Below are 15,444 nucleotides of genomic sequence, written 5' to 3' on the forward strand. Positions count from 1 at the left end.
AGACGCCGCAATAGTATATGACCCGAAGGGACAGCCTCTGTTTGGTCTTGTACAATTTAAGTGCCCAAATGTTAATGAGTTACGTGGACTGTCCATATATTGTACGCAATGAAGACACACACTGCCTGTGCAAGAGCCATGCCTATTTTTGACCAATTCTGGGCCAAATGCTCATTTGGTCACACATCATACACAAACCTGAAAATCAATGGGGAAGAAGTAAAGCGGGTTAGCAACTACAAGTTCCTTGGATTGCATATCTCAGAGGACCTGAGCTGGACTGTGAATACCACCCCAGCGTCTCTTTTTCCTGAGAACACTTAAGAGGAACAAACTCCCCTCATGTTTGTTGACAAATTTTTACCACTACAATTGAGAGTGTCCTGACCTACAGATGTACAGTGTGGTATGCCAGCTGCACAGCATCTGAGAGGAAACGACTGCAGCGGGTCATCAAGACAGCTCAGTGGATCACTGGTTCGCCACTTCCACGCCGGGAGATCTACTCGAGCCGGCTTGGTCATCGAGCCACAAAGATCTGCAATGACTCCGCCCACCCAGGACACACACTATTCTCCAACCTCCCCTTCGGTAGACTCAGAGTCAAAAGAGCACGCACCAACAGGCTGCAGTACAGTTTCTTTCCCATGGCTGTAAAGAGACTGCTGCAGGGTTCATGACCACCAAACAAATCTGAGTTTTATGAGAATTATGATTTTGGTGCGTCTATGAGAGAGATTTTTGATCTGGGAAATAAATTATAAGATTATTCCAAATACCCCCTGCAATGTGCTCACGTAGTATTTATTTCTGTTTGATACATTGAATGAGGGTTTTTTTTGTATATCATTGAACGCAAGAGTTTACTGCCGAAAGTGAATGACGTGCTTCTTTTTCTTTTTCTTTTCTCCATTAATCTCTGGCTCGTAGAATGTAAGTTGTTTTTTTTCAAAACCTTGTTTATGTAACTGACAATCACAATACATGAGTGATACGCACCGCACAGGTGTTCAGGGATGCAACATCAACTGCATGCGTGCATCGTGGCCACAAGCAAATGGGGCCACACACGGATGATGGTAATATGGCAATAAGCGAAGTGCGCATTAAGTTTGCGTATGTGCGAGGGAAAAAAAAAAACGAGGCTACCAACTACCCTATCAATTTGAATGGCGGAGATTTAGAGGGGTGACAATCTTTGCGTAACTGTACGCTTTAAAGCTTGCAAGTCAACTTACCCGATGTCAGTAAACTACATGCTATGCATGTTAATAATAATAATAATAATAATAATAATAAAAAAAACAACAACAACAACTTTCCAGCGGTTGAAACGTTTCTATCAGAGCTGATTCCATTGGATCCAATTCATTTTCAATGACCGTTTGGTAGTTTGCTTACCTAAAAACTACCCATAATGCACCTTGAATTACCCATAATGCACCTTGATTTCGAGATGTGCACTTCGCTTATAGCCAGATTGATATGGGGTATATGCCACGGAACAGGCAGACTTCCGACTTCCGTGTTTTTGCACATCAGCTTTGATTCCGGTTCCGGGTTGCAACGTGTGGGCCGCGTTCCAACACTCGCACCCTGGGCCCCGCAACCGCGTGCTCACGTCGATGGGCGGGCGGGAGCGCACAGGGCGTCTCATCTCTCTGAACTGCTTTGAACCACTGACAGACACACTACACACTATCAAACCAGTGACAGCAACCAATCCGTTTTTAGCTGTCGTTAATCGCTGACATATGAAGCTTCAAACGTCAAGTCATGAACAAGTTTCAAGTTATCAGATTCGTTTGAATCGTGTCAGCGAGTTAATGGAAAATAACTGCAGCGGTTTTCTTCAGCCTTTAAATGGTTTCAGTGTGGTTTAGTAGGCTTTAGAATCATGGGGAAGACCACTGACTTGACCCTTTCCATAAAGAGAAAGAGGTCTCAAAAAGAAATTACAAAAGAAGTTGGATGCTCACAGAGCGCTGTCTCAAAGTACATGAACAGAGTGTTAAAGCGAAAATGTGGCTGGAAAAGCTGCACAAGTGACGAAGTGGGATGAAGGATGTCAAGCAACACTGATTCCAAAAATCACATAGACATCTACATGACACGGGCTACGCAGATTTCCATGACTCAAGCCACTCCTGAACCAAAACCAACGTTAGAAGCGTCTGTGCTGGGCTATGGAGAAAAAAAACACTGGTTTGTTTCTCAGTGGTCCTTAAGTCCTCTCTTCAGATGAAAGTCAATGTTGCATTTCATTTCGAAATCAAAGTCTCACAGAGTCTGGAGCAACAAAAAAGTTAAACTGCTTTAAGTCCGGTGTGAAGTTTTCACAACCAGTAGGATGGTTTGGGAGCCATATGTCATTTGCTGGTGTGGCTCCATTGTCTTTGATCAAGTCCACCATCAATGCAGCTCTCTACCAAGAAATCTGAAAGCACTTCATGCTTCCTGCTGATGTAGATGACGTGAAGGCCAATGTCAAAGAATCTTGGGCTACAATAGCACCAATTCTGCCAAAGGTTCCACGCCGCATCCATGCTGGAATTAATGGAAAAGCAAAGTACTGAGGGCATAAGACTTGAATCTACTTTTCAGAAGGCCAACCTTTCTGAAGCTAATCACAGATAAGGGGGGTCCTGCGATTGGCTAGCAATTGCTTTTGGTTACAGAAATGGCGAGTGGGTAGCTCCTCCATTGCTAATTCAAATTGGCATGGACATTCGTGTTTTTGTTGTTTTTGTTTTGTTTTTTCAAGAAACAAAGGACAAAGTCAAGACATGACGAAGGTGCGGCCGAAAGTGAACGGGAAGAAATTGCGCTGCCACCCCCTCCCACAAGCACTGATGAGCTGAACACTGAAATCAGCACTCATGCTAGGAGGATTAGCTGAAGCAGCTAGGGAGCACAAGGAGCAGTACCGAGCAGTGGTAGCGACGACAACAACATAGAGACTCACGGTAACGTTCCAGAGACGAGACAGCGCAGCAGGTCATTGCAGCTACCTAGTGACCTTGGAACGGAGCAGCCCCAAAGACCAGTAGGCCTACTGTGCTGCTTTCCTCCCATCTTTTTCTCTGGGAAAAAAGGTCATTCTGCAGTTCGTGGTATTCAAACTTTTCCTGGTTGTGAGTTCCCTGCTGTGTCCGTGTTTGTGGAAGCATTCTGTCAGGAAGGGAGGGTGGTTGGACTGTGATGGTTGGACCCAGGTGCAGAGACATGACAAGGTGAGAACTGTGAAGAATCTTTATTGATCTCTGACAAGTAAAAGACGGGACATAAGAGGACTGGTCGTTGTGACTTGGACGAGATGGGAGATGACACTGGGCACTTGGCAGACCGTGGGGGCACTTTGCTTTGACAACGTGGGGAAACTTGGCTTTGAAGAGGAGAACAACGACAATGCCGCAAGGCAAGGCAAGGCAAGGCAAGGCAAGGCAAGGCAAGGCAAGGCAAGGCAAGGCAAGGCAAGGCAAAATGGAACAAAACAGACGGGAACACGAGGCAACCTAACAGGGACAAAACAATGCTCCCACACAGAGTCAACACACAGCACAGACTAAATACACCACACTAACAAGACACACCTGGGGAACATAATAGGCAGAGGGCACTGATTGGTGACACATACTGGGAAGGGAAGACACACACAGGTGGACGAGGTTAACTATGACGAGACAAGGGGAGACAAACCAGACAAAAGACAACATAAACACCCAAAAACTAAACAAAAATCCAACCCCACCAAACCGAAACATGACAATATAGTCTAGACGTAATAATAAAATTCTTCTTTTTTAAATATTACTGGAGAATGTCATTGTACAATGTTTCGCAGAATATGTATGTAGCAATTCTAATATAAACAAGGCTATCCATAATTGTTCTGTGAAGCAAGTGCAGATTTAAGTTTTTTTTTTTTTTTTTTTTTTTTTGTAGGATAAATTATTGGTAATGAAGAAAAAAAAAAAAAGAACAGCCAGATTTGTATTTTTTTTTGCCCATATGGCCCACCCCTAGGCAGGAGTCCCACCAGTTCCACGTTGACAAGGTCAAAATTTCTCTCACTAGAAACAGTGCACCAAAAGTTTAATAATGTTAGTGCCATGTTAGCTCAGGAAATGAAAGCTTTTGGAAAAATGTAATTCTGAAGTGACACAAGCAGAGGTGGCAAATCCGGCTCCAGAAAGTAAAAACCCTGCCACAGATTAGCTCGAGCCAAAGGTGCTTCTACTCAACCCACGAGCGTGTTTACCATAGTTTATTTGAATAATAATATTAATAATAAAAAAAAGTCATCGGCCATTTAACAAGAAATTAATGTAACCCCCCCCCCAAAAACAAACAAACAAACATTCTACACATGTATTCTGTGTATCATGCACCTACCTTTGGTGGGATATTGGCCATTCTTGACTTTATAATACAAAATATAATATAACATTTTCGCTCTATTTTTATTCTTATGCCACATCTGTAAAAGAAAATGTTTCCTAAAGTTTGACTGTACTCTTCTGGCCAGACATTCACGGACTATAGTTTAAGGAATTGAATGGGTTTCTTTATCGCTGCTTTTCTAAACAATGCACAGTCACTGTTGTATGCCATATAACCAGTATTTATTGCTTCTAGGAGGCTGTTTATTATCTTTTGATTTCTGTTTCATTTATTGTTGTTTTACTTTGTTTAATGGCTGTATGGTACCACTGGCTGGAAAACAAATTGCCTGTCAGGGATAATAAAGTTCTCCTCCACCTTGACCTTGAGCATAAAAACTAATTGCTCATGAACAGACACAAAGATACGCACGCACACACCACCACGTACCACCACCACTACCAACCGCCAGTTATTTAATTGGTAATACAATTCACAACAACTGAAATGAGGGTGCTGCTGTCACTGAGCTGCCAGCCTACAACTTAATAACAATTATGAAAATACGTCCGCTACACTAACAGTAAGACTTTGTTTTGTGTAATCAATCACTTAAATTCTATTCCTATCCTAATGTGAAGGAACTACGTGCAGCACAGCACAAAGGCCTCACCTCAACTCCATCAAACAACTTTGGGATGAATTAGCATCGAGCACCGTCTCACCCAAAAGCAGTGACCTCTGACCTTAAAATTTGTTTCAATGAATGCAGAAATATTCCCAAATCTCAAATCTTGCCTGAAGAGTAGAGGTGGTTATTCGGCTAAAATAAATAGTGGAAAGAACGTAAATAAATCAAGTCTGATGTTTCAGGTTTTTTTTGTTTTTTGTTTGCGAGAGCCTGCTTCCAAGTCTTCTCCATCCGCCCAACCTTGCATATCTTGTCCTCCACATTGACTTACTACACTGTTGTCTGTGCAGTAATCAGACACCCATTTTTTTGTGCATGAGTTGCATTTGATTGTATCATCTTTTATGCCACTCTCCGCCCTGCTGACAAGTTTGCCCAACCTTCTTTCCAGGAAATCCGGTCTGCTGTAAAAGACAGAGCCATCTCGAGGTATGAGAATGAAAGTAATCAAAAGTCATTGACTGGGGTCAGGACAGAAGGTGGACACACACTGTGCACATCTGGAGCTGGGGAAGAAAAGACTGACAAGCAGAATGAGCAGGAGAATCTAAAAACACGATCGATGGAAAAGTGAAATGTCAGAAGAGCAGCAGGATGTTTTTGTGTTGTTGTCCATCAACGCAGCAACAAAACCACTGGCTGACGTCACAGAAAAGTACATCACATCCTCAGTTAAGCTGGAACTGATTAAAGGACATTTTGGTTGCTAAATATCTTATTTTCTCATATTAATATTTAATATATATATACTCAGTGCAATATTGTTGACAGAGACTTTATAATTTTTTTTTTTTAGTGTTGTGTGTTTATTATTCAAGGACAATTTTTGTTAACAGACTGATAGTCTATCTTATTTATTGTTTGTGGTGGTTTAATTTTGGATATTTATGTTTTTTCATTATACTGTATACCAATTTTAAATATTCTCAAGAAATAAAAGTTTATGATTACAAGGGTGTAACTTTCTCTTTGTCAAGCATTATTGTCAGCATAATTGTCAGTTATCAATCAGGGTTAATTATTATTATTATTATTATTATTATTATTTACAAATATTAATAGATTATAATATAGTAATATAGAATATAGATTTGTTGTAAGCCCTTTACCAATACAGGACTACAGTATTTATTGCTTTTTTTTTTTCCTTTCCTTTTATTATTTTTTGAACATATAAACAGATGAACAGCAGAGATAAAACAAAAAACAACAACAATCAAAATAGAAGAAAATCCCAATAACATAATCATTCAATTAATCATAACTTACATGTTCAAAAGGGAGTAGGAAGAAGTTAAAAACTTATCTAGTCCTACCCCTTTTACTAAATATATTTAAACTTATTTCATTATTAATACAATTTTAATTTACTAATTATTAAAAATAATAATAAAATAATAAATGATATATATAACCCAAGTTATATATATATATATATATATGTCACGCCGCCACCAGAGTGGCGGTTCATGCTTTTGTTTTTACAGTCATGTTCCTGTTTTATTTTGATAGTCCTGACTCCACTCTCACCCCAGGTCACTTACCCTTCCTGCAGCCTCACTGATTACCGGTCCACGCCCATGATCACTACCACCTGTTCCTAATCAACCCGGACATAAAAGCCACCTGAATTCTCTCCTCGTTGCCGAAGTGTCACATATCTCAGTGCATGGAAGCGTCCTCTCAGTCCTCGTACCACCGTCCTTGTTTGATGTCTAGCCTTGCCTTGTCTTGCGCCTTTAGTTTGCCCTGTTTTTCCTCCCTTGTGGAGCGCCTTTTGTTGTCCCTGTTTTTGAGTGCCCTTTTTTGTATCTCCCGTTTGGAGCTCTTTTTGTTCAGCCTTTTTTCCCTCCTTGCGAGGCGATTTGAGTTTCATTGGATTAAAGCTGCAGCCTTGTTGGCCAACTTACACTCTGCGTCTGAGTCCTACCTCCTCGCTCCGTGTCAATATATATATATATATATATATATACACAAGCGCACTTAACATATTCACATTTACCAAAAACATATATACATAAATTTACTAAACATATACCATAATACCTATCCAGATCACTTACACATACTCACATGTACATTTTTCATATACTGGTCTGACATAGATAATTTTTTTGAACTTTACTTTTAAACATTTTTTTAAACTCCAGCATTGAGTCACAATTTTTCAGAGCAATTTCCAGATGATTCCACAGATCAACACCTTTTACAGATACACACCTTTGCTTAATATTTGTTCTTGTTTTGGGTTTTTTGTACACACTTGTACCCCTTATATCATAAGGACTGTGTCTAATTTCAAATAACTTCTGAGTACTGTGGCAGAGTAAATTGTTATAAACTTTATACATTATTTGTGCTATTTTAAAATCCACCAAGTCATAAAATTTCATTGCATTTAATTTAATAAATAGTGGATGTGTTGGCTCTGTATACTTTGATCCATTAATAATTCTTTTTGCTTTCTTTTGCAATTTGAAAACGGTGTTAGTATTTGTTTTATATGCCATTCCCCATAATTCCACACAATAGGTCAAATATGGTAATAATAATGAACTATATAATATATATAATGATTTCATGTTTAAAACATCCTTACTTTTATAGCGTATCCCTATGATTTTTGACATTTTCCTTTTAACAGTTTCTATGTGTGGCTTCCAACATAATTTATCATCGATAATAACTCCAAGGAATTTGTTTTCATTCACCCTTTCTATTTCAATTGAATTCACCATAATTTTGACTTGATGAGTGATTTGTCTAGTGCTTATTGTCCAAAGGCAAAAAAAAAGCGGTTTTATACATTTTAATAAAAAAAAAAAAAAAAAAAAAAATGAAGTATTTATTTTTTACATTTATAGACCATTCTCTGCATTTAAATCTTGATTAGACTGAATAATATTTACACGCATAACATTTGAGTGCATTTTGTGATTGGTGACGTGGAGAAAAAAAACCCAGTTCATTTATTTGGTTGTTACTTTGAATTTTGTTTTATTTTTGAAATGATGTGATTTCTTTTTTGAAGATGATTTTCTTCTGAAATCGCTTAACTCCTCTTTTGATATTAGTGTCAATGTGGCCCAACTTCCCAGTTCACGTCATGCAGTTCTTTTTTTATGCCACAAACATGTTGAGACTGAAGAAATGAAAAACATCATGCAATCAACTTACTGCATCTTTTTACATGCAGAGAGTAGGATCATGCCATCATCAAATGGCATGTTTTTTTTCTTTTTTCTTTTTTGCCCTAATCAGTGCAGATATGCCCCCACTGTGAACCTCATCACTTCTATTGTAAAATTATCTTTTGTTCACCAGCAGCTGCTCCAAGTCCCATGTTGATACTTTAATGATTCACATATTTATCTCTGGTAGGAGGCTAAGTGCCCCCCAGATGATAAATTCATGGTAAAAGAATATGTAACTCCAGTAATTGCAGCCTGAAAATCAGATGCAAGTCAGCAACAAAACTCTGGGTGGTGACAGAGCTCCATTAATTGAGATACTACAGGCCAACACTAGATTTGGATGATATGTTGGAAATGCATTCATTTTATACAGTATATATACATTGTAAAATGGAGGAGACAAAAAATTCTGGAACACCAGTGACATTTCACCTTCACAAATGACATAATTTACCTTCTCCCTAAAATTACAATTCATTTTGAAGTTGATGCCAGTCATTTGTAAGTGGAAAAACACATCTATTAATGCATTGCATTTTCATATTTCTAAAGGAGTGATTTTGATCAACATAACTGGATTATATTTTAATGGAAGATCAAAACCAAAACTAAAGATAAGAATGCCTGAATGTTTGTGGAAATAGTAAGCGCAAAATGAGAATGTCTTCCATGACGCTAATGCATAATAGGATGTGAATCAAATACTATGGCTTGAAATGCATTAGCATTAAAATTCAGTTATTATGTATAAACACACCTCTTTCCTCATCTTTCCCAAGATAAATAGTTAAGCTTATACAGAGTATTGGAAGGTAATTTTGATGGCTAAGACATACCTAAAATTTCAAACGTGAAATCAAGCGCAGTGAAATGAAGTCAAAATGGAAAGGGCGTCACAACTGACAAACGAGTGAGAAGCTGCAGCTCGGGGGGGAGGACAGGACGACCTTGAAGGATGTCGGGGTGTGCCAAATGGAGGCCTTGAGGGCTGTTAAGCGCGAGGGTGGCCCCACTTGAGACCAGACCTCGCACCTCACTTCTGATGTCTCCCTGAGCAGTCCTGGTATGTTTCATTTAATTTCATTTCATTTCATGTAACTTCAAAAGCTCCATATAAAACTAATAAAGCAACACACCACTCACTATTAATTTTACTTCGTTGGATACGCCAGTGTGTATTGCTGCCTAAAAAAGCTTGTACATGCCGCCATATTTGGCAATGTAGTGTGGCATATTCTGTTCTGTGGCAATGAAAAATGGAAGGATATATGTGAGTGGCGTGTTTCACCCTCACCTAAATCATTGCACTGTGCCCTTACTCAGTTCATGACTCTGTTGATACAGTTCCAGTCGAGGCGTTGGAAGGGATAAGCGAGGATGGTCCATCCACAAGCGGAAGCTGCGCCCCTCTGTCAACTTCCAGTAAGTTCAAAGTCATGTAACTTGAAGCTCATCGAAATTATTCACTGTTACTCATTGGATGTACATGATGTTGATACAGCTTCAAATGATGAAGTGAGTGAACATTCGCGGCTACGAGCAGAATCAGCAGAGCTGTTCCTGAGCCTTCTGCCTTGCTCTCCCGTCCAGGTAAATGTCCAGTAAAAAAAAAAAAAAAAAAAAAGGACGTGTGGAAGCTAGGCATACTATTCACTGTTAAAAGCAAAACAACCACTTCGTTTTTTGTTCTGTTTTTTTTTTTCCTTAATACAAAGCTCTGCATTCAACGTAACTAAAACGTTTTAACTTGTTAGCCTCATCACCTAACAACTCATAAAAAAAAACAAAAAAAAAAACAACAACAACTCATAAACAGTTCTAGGGAAACTGAAAAATAATGTTATGTACTGTGACTTACAGCTGGACCTTCTCTGTGCTCTCCTTTACGTTATGATGCCTCCCTGAACAGTCCTGGTATGTTTCATTTCATTTTATATAACTTCAAAAGCTTCATTTAAAACTTTTAAAGCAACACCCCACTCACAATTAATTTTGCTTCGTTGAATAAGGCAGTGTGTTTGTTTATTAGACATTATAAACAAATGAGTAGCAGTTAACATTTTAAAAGAAAGAAGAAACTTATTGCAATCATTCATAATAGTTTACATGTTCAAAGGAGTAGAAAGAAGTTAAAAACTTGTCTAGTCCTACCCATTCTTTATATCTACTGACTCATTTCATTAAAAAAAAAAAAAAAAAGTACATTACTGGAATGTATTAATTTACTACACATTTTCTTTTACTGGAATGTACTAAAAGAAAATGTGTAATCCTGCTTGTGTAAACAATTGCACCTTAACACATGCGTGCATTTGTCATTAACGTATGTACATGAAATTCATAGGCATACACAATAATAAATCCTCATACTCACATATACAATTTTCATTTCACTCATAATGGTGCATTTAGAAAGGGGAAAAAAAAAAAAAGTTACATTCCTGCAATTTTACTAGTGTGTATTGCCTAAAAAAGCTTCAAGTGCATGCCGCCATATTTGGCAATGTAGTGTGGCATATTCTGTTCTGTAACTATGAAAAATGAAAGTACATTAACGTGAGTGCCGTGTTTTACCCCTACCTAAATCATTGTACTGTACTCTTACTCATTGCACGAATCTGTTGAAACCGTTTAAGTCGATGCGTTAGGAAGGTACAAGCGAGGATGGTCCGTCCACAAGCAGAAACTGCGCCACTCGAACAGAGTTTCCTGCCCCTTTGTCAAGTTCCAATAAGTTCAAAGTCATGTAACTGGAAGCTCATCAAAAGTATTTACTGTCACTCATTGTACATTTACATCCCTATAGGTTAGCGGACACGGGACCGAGACCACCTATTTTTGGAATACCTGCACCAATTTGATGAAAAGAAGGGGGAGTCCACGAGTGCAATGTTCTTAGAAGAAATGCAGTTGCACAAGGAGGACCTTGAACTCAGACGCGAGCAGCACAAGGAGGACCTTGAACTCAGACGCGAGCAGCACAAGGAGGAAGTTGACCTCAGAAGCGAGGAGCGCAAGGAAGATCAACACGTGGCACATGAGCTGGTTGAACAAAGGCACGACAGAGAGTTCCAAATGGGCTTCCTGGCAGTCCAAAACAGACTTGTGGACACAAATAAGCCAAATGCATAAGTAATAAATGCTTTTGTTTTCATATCACTTTTGTGGTTCTGGGTTTTTTTCCACACGAATAAAAACTTATGCTCAATGAATTCTTTTTAATGTTTTTATTTTTGACAAACAGTAATGCAAACATAATTACAGCGTCCCACCATTCAGGGGTTCTGATGTTCTTCCACTCCCTGCGCGGAACACACCCAGATTGGTAGAAGTGGCAAATCTGAAACAGAAACACAACAAATTAATAAATGTTAATATCTACATTAATTACTTTTGTGCAACAGCCTTGTGATTTACATGACAGAATACCTTAAAATAGCGGAATATGCACCAATTTATGGCCCTATGATAAACCACTGGCTTGAGGTGGCAATCTGACACTTCCAAAATCAGCACTTTTCCCAAAATCCCGGCACCTTTGTTCTAACATTCGTGCATCGTCAAAGAAAGCAAGCCATTTCAACACTTTGGATCGGTCAATCATGTGTTTAACAGAAAAAAACAAAACATGCGGACAGACTAACAATACGTCCAGGTCCAACGGTATTATGAAATACGCAGCGTACATGTAGCGTGAACAGCAACTCGCCATCAAGCCCTATTTTGCCGTGAATTGCACGAGAACTAGGCAGGAAACACCAGTTTCCAGCGATTGCCCTTTTCATGGCAGAAAGTACGACAAAATATCCACAAACGACCGACGCGCGGGGACACACGCAAGTAAACGTGCAACTGAACGCGCCAGTCATACGTTGTGTTTAAGGCACTAATACACTCTGTAACTTCTTTTTTTTTTTTCGTGTTCTCCACCTTGCAAGGGGAGCTCCGTTACATGTTACAGCTTAATTCCGATGTGAAATAAATTTTGTATAATTGTGTTTAAACCTTACCAGTGCACGTCTTCGTGCTTGCAGGTTTGACTGTCTTTCCAAGTGAGCAAGTCCTGCCCATTTCTCATCTTGATGTGGTAATACGGCGGGTCCCAATGGTTCTCATCAACCTTTCCCGTGAAGTTCTAATTGCTGCAAACACAACTCTGTACAATATGACAAGGAAAACGAAAAGATGATATGCCTTGTATCGTAACAAATGGCGATGGAGGGTCAAAGGTCGCGTTTTTCAACGTCACACTGGTTGTTTGTCATTCAGTTTTACCGGTACCGCCACTTGCTGGACAGGCGGGGTAGTGCTGTTTTTTTTCCTCCCCTGACATACGTCATCAGTCTCATTTGAATAAACTACCCTGCCTGCTTTCATGCCGTGTGAACGCAAACTCGTGGGCCGCTCACAAGTTCTTCGGACCCGGAACTGACTCTACCATGAACTCAAAGTTCCTGGGCTTTTTGGTGTGAAAGCGCCTTTAGTGGGCTGATGGATGAACTAATGGATGGAGGATGGTGAGGAGGAGCACTGGCAGATGGACAGCCAAGAATCACTTTTGATATCTTTGCTCCTTTCCAGCCAAAATCTGGCACATATTCAAAAACATCATCATAAAAAACAAACTGAAAATAATTGTTTTAGATACGTTTCCCTAAAATGTTTTTCTTATGTGAGATATTTTCAAAGTTTCCGTCATTTTGAATTTCATACATTAATGTGCGCACACTGACACCCGGTGATTCGGGGTCCAAACATGCGTTTTATGCAGCCCTGACAATGGGGTATATGCTTTATATGATACTAGATCTGATTTGTAAAGTTAGCCATGATTTTTGTTTTTGTTGAAATTTGAACTTGGTTTCGTTTCATGTTACATCTTGTGTTCTTGTGTTTTATGTATTGTCCAGCTCGTTAAGTCTATTGTTTGCACCTCTGCTTCTGTCTTCCGATCAGCTCCCTCAGCCACTTATCTCATGTCCAGGTGTTTCTCATTGGCTCGTTAGTTTGCTACTATTCAGTTCCCTCCTTCTGTTTCAGACTTTGTTAGCTCATTCGTTTGCTTTCACCTGTCAGTAGTCTTGTCTTATGTGCCATGGTGAGTTTTGCACGTTTTTTTGGAAATAAATTGCTTCTTTTGTTGAGAGAGAGAGAGAGAGAGAGAGAGAGAGAGAGAGGGAGAGAGAGAGAGAGAGAGAGCGAGAGAGAGCGAATACACCATCAGAAAATGCAGACTATGTCTAATATGATTATTTACTACAAGGCGGATTATTTTTAATCTGGAGGTTAAAGTTGACCAGCCAGGGGCAGATTTTGTTCAACCTTTCAAGGTTCCAATGGAAGTACTCCAGCCGCTGTCCAGACTTTCTGCTAAATTTCCCAAGTACAGTCTTGAAGTCGTAACTGACATGAAAATGATTATCAGAGTGTAATAAAAAGCAATGTCACACATAGGTCAGTGTAGTGGAGTAAGTCATCTAAACTGACAGAATTAGAGAGCAGCGCAGAGATGAACTGCCAATAAAGCTGCGAATATCAAGAAGGTTGCCCAAGTGAGATTAAATGGACTAAATCAATAGATACAAGCATTGTTTTACATTATGTACAGGAATGTACACATTAATAAAAAAACAAAAACAAAAAAACTTGTTATTCACAATGATCTTGCATGATCAAATGTGACCTTGTTCGTGTACATTTCAATAATTACTCAATAGTCAGTGTGTACATAATCTGATTGTGAGATTCATATTTCATGTAGTTCAATAATTGATATCATTTGTGGCAGGCCTATGACTGCAGTAGTGTTAATTTCATCAACAAAAACTAAACAAAAATAACTTCATCAACACACGTTTTTCACCAGACTAGACGAGACTAAAACCCTCATTAATAAACAATAACTGTGACTAAATTAGGAGTTATGCATTTTCGTCGACTAATGAAGACAAGACGGAAATGTCCTTCACTTAATAAAAACTGGACTGAAATCTCTTGGACATTTTAGTTCATGAACAAAAACGAGATGAAAATTATATGATTTTGTAAAATCTTGTCTCTGCTAATCTGTCACGTGACACACAGCACAAACATGGGACAGACAGGAGGTGGCTTCACAGTGAAAGGTAAAAAAAAAAAAAAAAAAAAAGTAAATTATAGTTATAACTTAACATTAATCCAACAGCTATAACGTTCCAACAATAACGTTAATGCGACTGGTAACTAATGTCGGCTAACTCACTAGCTCATAATATGGAGCCATAGTTGCCACTGTAATTGTGTGTGAAGTCGTTTTCATCCAAAACATGAGAAACATTTATGTGAAATAAGTTTTAGATCTGAAAAGGTTCAATATAATCTGCTGACAAAAAATATATATACGGGGGACTAAAAATAGTCAAATAAAATGATGTTTTCTTGGACTAAAATAAATACTAAAATGCTAGATTTATAGTCGACTAAAAATGGACTAAATAAAAATGGGATGAGGTTGACAAACTGTGATACAAACTAACAAACATGGCTGAAATTGGACTAAAACTGAGACTAAACTTAAAACTGGCAGACAAAATTAGCACTAGACTGCAGTGATGCACCACCACTAACAATTTACTGACTTTGTTACGCAGGTTTTAATGGTGCAGTAGATTTTACATTGATGAGCACCTGTGAAGTAAATGATGCATGTTAGGCGAGGCAGAAAACCCTGAACTCCTTTCAAGCAAAGATTATCCTTCTTTAGGGGGAGATTTTGGGACACTGAGAAATTGGTTCAATGCTCCTTGACATGACGTGCGTGCTTGTGCATAAGAGGAAATAATGCAGCGCTCTCAGAAGACCACAACTGATCAGGGTGAAAAGAATATTTTGACACTCGTTGTTTTTGTATTGTATAAATGTATAAACCAATGCAAGTTTTTGTCATAGTGTTGGCACTTTGATTTAATGACAAAATGACTCCTACTTTCTGAATGTACCCACTTAACCTTCTGGTCTCTTTGTCGGTTTGTAGAAGCAAAACAGTGTAATTGTATTCATGCATTAATGTTCTTTTTGCTGTGCACAGTATAGCATAGATTTCTTTAACGTTTTTTTTTTTTTTTTTTAACTGCCTGTCTGATTTCGGCTGTTCCCAAACATTCCATTCTATGTTGAATGTGCTGTGGAAATAAAGAT

The 15,444-nt window shown here is 38.8% G+C and overlaps 1 long non-coding RNA gene across 1 annotated transcript; it reads left to right on the plus strand.

The window, feature by feature from the left end:
* The first annotated feature begins 9,309 nt into the window (after positions 1 to 9,309).
* Positions 9,310 to 11,480, plus strand: LOC144031661 (uncharacterized). Its single transcript, XR_013287577.1, has 5 exons — positions 9,310 to 9,331; positions 9,613 to 9,690; positions 9,770 to 9,858; positions 10,129 to 10,182; positions 11,075 to 11,480. It is a non-coding gene; the product is annotated as an uncharacterized LOC144031661 (long non-coding RNA).
* The last annotated feature ends 3,964 nt before the right edge of the window (positions 11,481 to 15,444 follow it).

The sequence above is a fragment of the Festucalex cinctus genome, chromosome 12, assembly GCF_051991245.1.
Source record: "Festucalex cinctus isolate MCC-2025b chromosome 12, RoL_Fcin_1.0, whole genome shotgun sequence".
NCBI lineage: Eukaryota > Metazoa > Chordata > Actinopteri > Syngnathiformes > Syngnathidae > Festucalex > Festucalex cinctus.